Consider the following 5,874-nt stretch of genomic DNA (forward strand, 5'->3'; position numbering starts at 1 on the left):
TGGAAACCATTCTTGATTATCCAGGACAGTTCTTTTTTATTCTTTGGGCATGAAGATTTATGGTTGAATCAGGAAGTATATAAAATATTGTGAAAAGAAAAAATGACATTTCTTTTGAAAAGGATTAGGCAGCTATTTATTTTATTATTCTTAGTATAAATTAAGAAGAGGAAAATATCATCTTTCCATAAAGCTAATAAATCAGGTTATTCAAAGCTATTCTTTGATGGACAGAGAAATATTGATCTAGGCAAAAAGAGGTCCAAATACTTAGAAAAAACTTGATTATGAGAAGCCTGGCAAGCTCCCCGTGGAGTATTCGATATGCCAAATACAGTAATGACAACAGGTCTCATTCCCCTGACCCTAAAAATGTCTACAGTTTTTGGGAAAAGACGAGTAAAAAGAGACTGCTAAAATCTCAGAGTTGGGAGGAATAGAGACTTACTGTCCCCCACTTGAGTAATCCGATGATCAATGGGATGACAGTGACACAGTGATACAGTGATGAGAAAAGGATTATTGTCACTAGGAAACCATTTTCCTACAGTGCTCAGTTCCCTTTGCTGCTCTCAGTTCATGAGGATAAAATAGTGAAGCTACTGTAGAAAATATAATTTTTACTATTTCCAAAACATTGCTCCTTTGAAAGCTGTATGTTTCACAACAGAAAGTCTCATTCTCTTAAATGGCATTACTGATTTATTTGTTTATCTAGGGTTTTTGGTCACACCTAGCAGTGCTCAGAGCTTACTTTCAGGGCTTACTCCTGGCTCTGTGCTAAGGGATCAGTCCTCCAGGTGGGGCTCTGGGAATCACATGTGGAGTCAGGGATCAAATTCAAGTCTTTTTTAATTTTAACTCGTCAAACTTTTATTTTTATTTATATTTTTTGGGGGGGAGTCCACACCTGGCAATGCACAGGGGTTACTCCTGGCTCTGCACTCAGGAATTACCCCTGGCAGTGCTCAGGGAACCATATGGGATGCTGGGAATCGAACCCGGGTCGGCCGTGTGCAAGGCAAACGCCCTACCCGATGTGCTATTGCTCCAGCCCAAATTTGAGTCTTTTGTGTGAAAGGCAAATTTTCTACATGCTGTATCATCCCTCCAGTCCAGAACTGCCTATTTAAATGATATCATTTATAGCGAATATTCACTTGTCCCAAGTATTAAATTCTTCTAAATTTTTAGAAATGCATGTTTTCAGGTAACGACATTCAAATAAAGGTATTTATCATGATTCCTCTTTTTAAATAGTGCAAAAATAAAAATAATATTTCCTGATGCACAGATTTATCCCAGGAAACAACCACCACCATCACAAAATGAACAAATTAACTATCAACAGTTATCATTACTATTTGACAAATGTTATTATTTTTAAATTATGTCATTTATTTGTAACAAGTAAAGCTCATTTTTTAAAAAAATTTTTTTCTTTTTTTTTTTTTAATTAGTGAAACACCATGAGGTACAGTTGTAGATTTACAATTTTTTGTGCTTGGGTTTTGATTATACAATAATCAGATACCCATCCCTCCACCAGTGCCCATTTTCCACCACCATGGATAATATCCCCCCCACCCCCACCCCCCCATCCTCCCCTGCCTCTGTGGCAAGGCAATCCCCTGTGTTCTCTCTCTCCTTTTGGGTGTTGTGGTCTGCAAAAGAGGCATTGAGTGGCAAACATGTTCAGTCCATAGTCTACTTTCGACATGCATCTCCCCTCCTGGGAGGATTCTCCAAACACCCTTTATTTGGTGTTCCCTTCTCTATCTGAGCTGCCCTTTCCTCTAGAATGCTCGACTGGCCACTAAGCTATGGAGTAATCCTCCTGGTGCTGATCTCAGCTATTCTTGGGTATTAATCTCATACTTTGTTACTTTATATCCCCCAGATGAATGCATTCTATGTCTATCCCTCTCTTTCTGACTCATTTCGCTTAGCATGATACTTTCCATGTTGCACCACTTGTATGTAAATTTCATGACTTCATCTTTTCTAACAGCTACATAGTACTCCATTGTGTAGATGTACCAAAGTTTCTTTAACCAGTCATCTGTTCTTGGGCATTCAGGTTTCTTCCAGTTTCTGGCTATTGTAAAGAGTGCTGCAATGAACAAACAAGTGCAGATGTCACTTCGACTATACATTTTTGCCTCTCTGGGATATATTCCCAGGAGTGGTATTGCTGGGTCAAATGGGAGCTCAATTTCTAATTTTTTGAGAATTGTCCATACTGTTTTTCAGAAGGGCTGAACCAGTTGGCATTCCCACCAACAGTGAAGTCCCTTTCTCGCCACATCCACGCCAGCATGGGTTGCTTTTGTTCTTTTGAATGTGGGCCAGTCTGTGAGGTGTGAGATGGTATCTCATTGTGGTTTTGATCTGCATCTCCCTGATGATTAATGATGTAGAGCATTTTCTCATGTGCTTTTTTGCCATTCGGATTTCTTCTTTGAGAAAGTTTCTGTTCATTTCATTGCCCCATTTTTGGATGGGGTTGGATGTTTTCTTCTTGTGGAGTTTAACCAGTATTTTGTATATCCTGGATATCAACCCCTTGTCAGATGTGTATTCGGCAAATATCCTTTCCCATTCTGTAGACTGTCTTTGTATTTTGGTCACTGTTTCTTTGGAGGTGCAGAAGCTTCTTAGTTTAAGATAGTCCCATTTATCTATCTCTGTTTTCACTTGCTCGGCCAGTGGCGTGGCATCTTTGAAGATACCATTAGCTTCAATGTCATGGAGGGTTTTGCCAACTTTGTCTTCAATGTACCTTATAGTTTCTGGTCTGACGTTGAGGTCTTTAATCCATTTTGATCTTACTTTTTTACATGGTGTTAGGCAGAGTTCTGAGCCCATTTTTTTTGCATGTAGCCGTCCAGTGATGCCAGCACAATTTGTTAAAGAGGCTTTCCTTACTCCACTTGACATTACTTGCACCTTTATCAAAGATTAGATGATCATATGATTGAGGGGAGATGTCAGTGTATTCAACCCTGTTCCATTGGTCTGCAGTTCTGCCTTGTTCCAGTACTATGCTGTTTTAATTATTACTGCTTTGTAGTACAGTTTGAAGTTCGGGAGGTTGATTCCTCGCATTTTCTTTTTCCCAAGAATTGCTTTAGCTATTCGTGGGGTTTTATTGTTCCATATAAATTTCAGGATTGTTTGCTCCATTTCTTTGAAGAATGTCATGGGTATCCTTATAGGGATTGCACTGAATTTATACAATGCTTTCGGTAGTATTGCCATTTTGACAATGTTAAGTCTCCCGACCCATGAGCAGGGGATATCTTTCCATTTCCTCATGTCCTCTTTTATTTCCTGAAGTAGCGTTTTATAGTTTTTTTTTTTGTACAGGTCCTTTACTTCCTTAGTTAAGTTGATTCCTAGATACTTGATTTTCTGGGGCACAATTGTGAATGGGATTGTTTTTTTCATGTTGCTTTCTTCTCTCTCACTGTTTGCATATAGGAAAGCCATGGACTTTTGGGTATTGATTTTATAGCCTGCAACTTTACTATACGAGTCTATTGTTTCTAGGAGTTTTTTGGTGGAGGTTATTGGGATCTCTAAGTATAGTATCATATCATCTGCGAATAGTGAGAGCTTGATTTCTTCCTTTCCTACCTGAATGCCCTTAATATCTTTTTCTTGCCTAATTGCTATTGCAAGTACTTCCAGTACTATATTGAACAGCAGTGGAGATAGTGGGCATCCTTGTCTCGTCCCTGATCTTAGAGGGAAGGCTCTCAGTTTTTCCCCATTGAGGATGATGCTTGCTGTAGGCTTGTGGTAGATGGCTTTAATTATGTTGAGGAAGGTCCCCTCTATACCCATTTTGGCTAGGGTTTTCATCATAAAGGGGTGCTGGATCTTGTCAAATGCTTTCTCTGCATCTATTGATATAATCATATGAAAAGCTCATTTTTTAATAGCTTTCTCCACCTTGTCTTCCACCCGTTTTAGAGTAATGCTAGTTTGGCTATTAATGTCTACTGGATTTTTTTTAAATCTCTTTTTGTCTCTTTATCAATTATACACCTTTACAATTCTCACAGCAGTGAGAATGTCCAGTATTTCTCATTTTCTTCTGACTTTCTTTGCGTTACATAATCCTCTCTAGTAATTCCAATTTGCTTCAAAAGCAAGATTTATTCTTTTAAAATAACCTAATAGTATTCTGGTAAATAAATATATACTATCTTCTTGATCTAGTCTAAAAATAGGTACTTGGTTGTTTCCATATTTTTGTTACTGTTTCTAAAGTTTCCAATTTGGTGATGAATTTCATATGATTCAAGTAAATGCCAGGAGTGGGATTTTGGAAGCACATGGTAGCTAGCTGTATTTTGGCTTTTTGATAAGTCTTTATACCTTTTCCCTCCAAAATTGCAGCAGTTTACACACCCACCTGCAGTGTATGAGGGTTTTTTTTTAATCTAACCCGACCCCCAACACTATTCCTCTTGCCATTAGCTGTTCTCACAGGTCTCCTGGTTTTAACTTTCTTTGGTCTGAGATTCAGTAATTATATGTATATTTTCATATGTCACTGATATGTCCGGTTTGAAAAAGAATCAATTCAGTGCTCGCTTCGGCAGCACATATACTAAAATTGGAACGATACAGAGAGGATTAGCAAGGCCCCTGTGCAAGTATGACACACAAATTCGTGAAGCGTTCTATATTTTTTTGATCATTGTATAATTGAAACCCAAGCACGAAAATTTGTAAGTCTACAACTGTACCTCATGGTGTCTCACTAATAAAAATTTAAAAAAAAATCAGTTCAAAAGTTCTGCAATAGCACACCGGGTAGGGCATTTGCCTTGCACACAGCTGACCCGGGTTCGATTCCCAGCATCCCATATGGTCCCCCGAGCACCGCCAGGAATGATTCCTGAGTGCAAAGCCAGGAGTAACCCCTGAGCATCGCCGGGTGTGACCCAAGGTTTTGACCCGGGTGTGTGCCCAGGTTTTGATTGGGTTGCTTGTTTTTATTGTTTAAGTTGAGCTATTCATTTACCTTTGATATTAACCCTTTATCAGGTGTGGCTCTGGGTTATCTTTTCATTCGGCTTATATTTTGTTTAGCTGAATAATTACTTTTAAATTTGGAGTATTCCAAATTCTTAACTTTGCTTTCTGTTAGTGTTTGCTTTCTGTTTGAGTTTAGTCCCAAAGACATCTCTTAATGCTGATGCCATGGAATGTTTAACCCATGCTATCTTCTTTGGGCTCTTTGATTTTGAATGTTACATTCAGGTCTTAATAATAAATAAATTCTACCTATTTTTGTATATGGGTTACGGACTAGCACTGTTTCATGGTTTTGGGGTTTTTGTTTTTTGTTTTGCACGTGGTTGTCCAGTTTCCATAATATAATTTATTGAAATGACTCATTTTTCCATTGTATGTTCTTGTATCATTTGTCTTAAGTGAAATATTGATAAATATGTAGGTTATTTCTGAGCGTTATTCCCTATTCCATTGTCCAGTGTGTCCATTGTATCTAGTTATTTTTTAATTCCAATACAATAAGATTCGCAATAACTGTCACTTTATAGTAGTTTGCAGTCAGGTAACATAATACCTTCGTTTGAGTTTTCCTTCTCTGGGATTGTCAGAGCTACTCAAAGAATTTTCTTTGACTCCATACAACCTCAGTACCTTTTGTTATGTTTTTTAAAAAAATTAATCAAAATTTTGATTGAGATTGCTTTAAGTCTGTATATTTCTTTGGTAAGGTAGGAATTTTGACTATACTAATTTGTCACAGCATATAGATGGAATGTCTTTCCTTCTTTTAATGTCTTATACTATGTCTTTAGCAGAGTCAAGCAGGGTTGTTTTATTTTATTT

The 5,874-nt window shown here is 37.7% G+C and overlaps 1 non-coding gene across 1 annotated transcript; it reads left to right on the forward strand.

Annotated features, from left to right (window-relative positions):
• The first annotated feature begins 4,597 nt into the window (after positions 1 to 4,597).
• On the forward strand, positions 4,598 to 4,704 carry LOC130022876 (U6 spliceosomal RNA). The gene has a single exon (XR_008792328.1). It is a non-coding gene; the product is annotated as a U6 spliceosomal RNA (small nuclear RNA).
• The last annotated feature ends 1,170 nt before the right edge of the window (positions 4,705 to 5,874 follow it).

This window comes from Sorex fumeus, unplaced genomic scaffold (genome assembly GCF_029834395.1).
Source record: "Sorex fumeus unplaced genomic scaffold, SorFum_2.1 ptg000002l, whole genome shotgun sequence".
NCBI classification, from domain to species: domain Eukaryota; kingdom Metazoa; phylum Chordata; class Mammalia; order Eulipotyphla; family Soricidae; genus Sorex; species Sorex fumeus.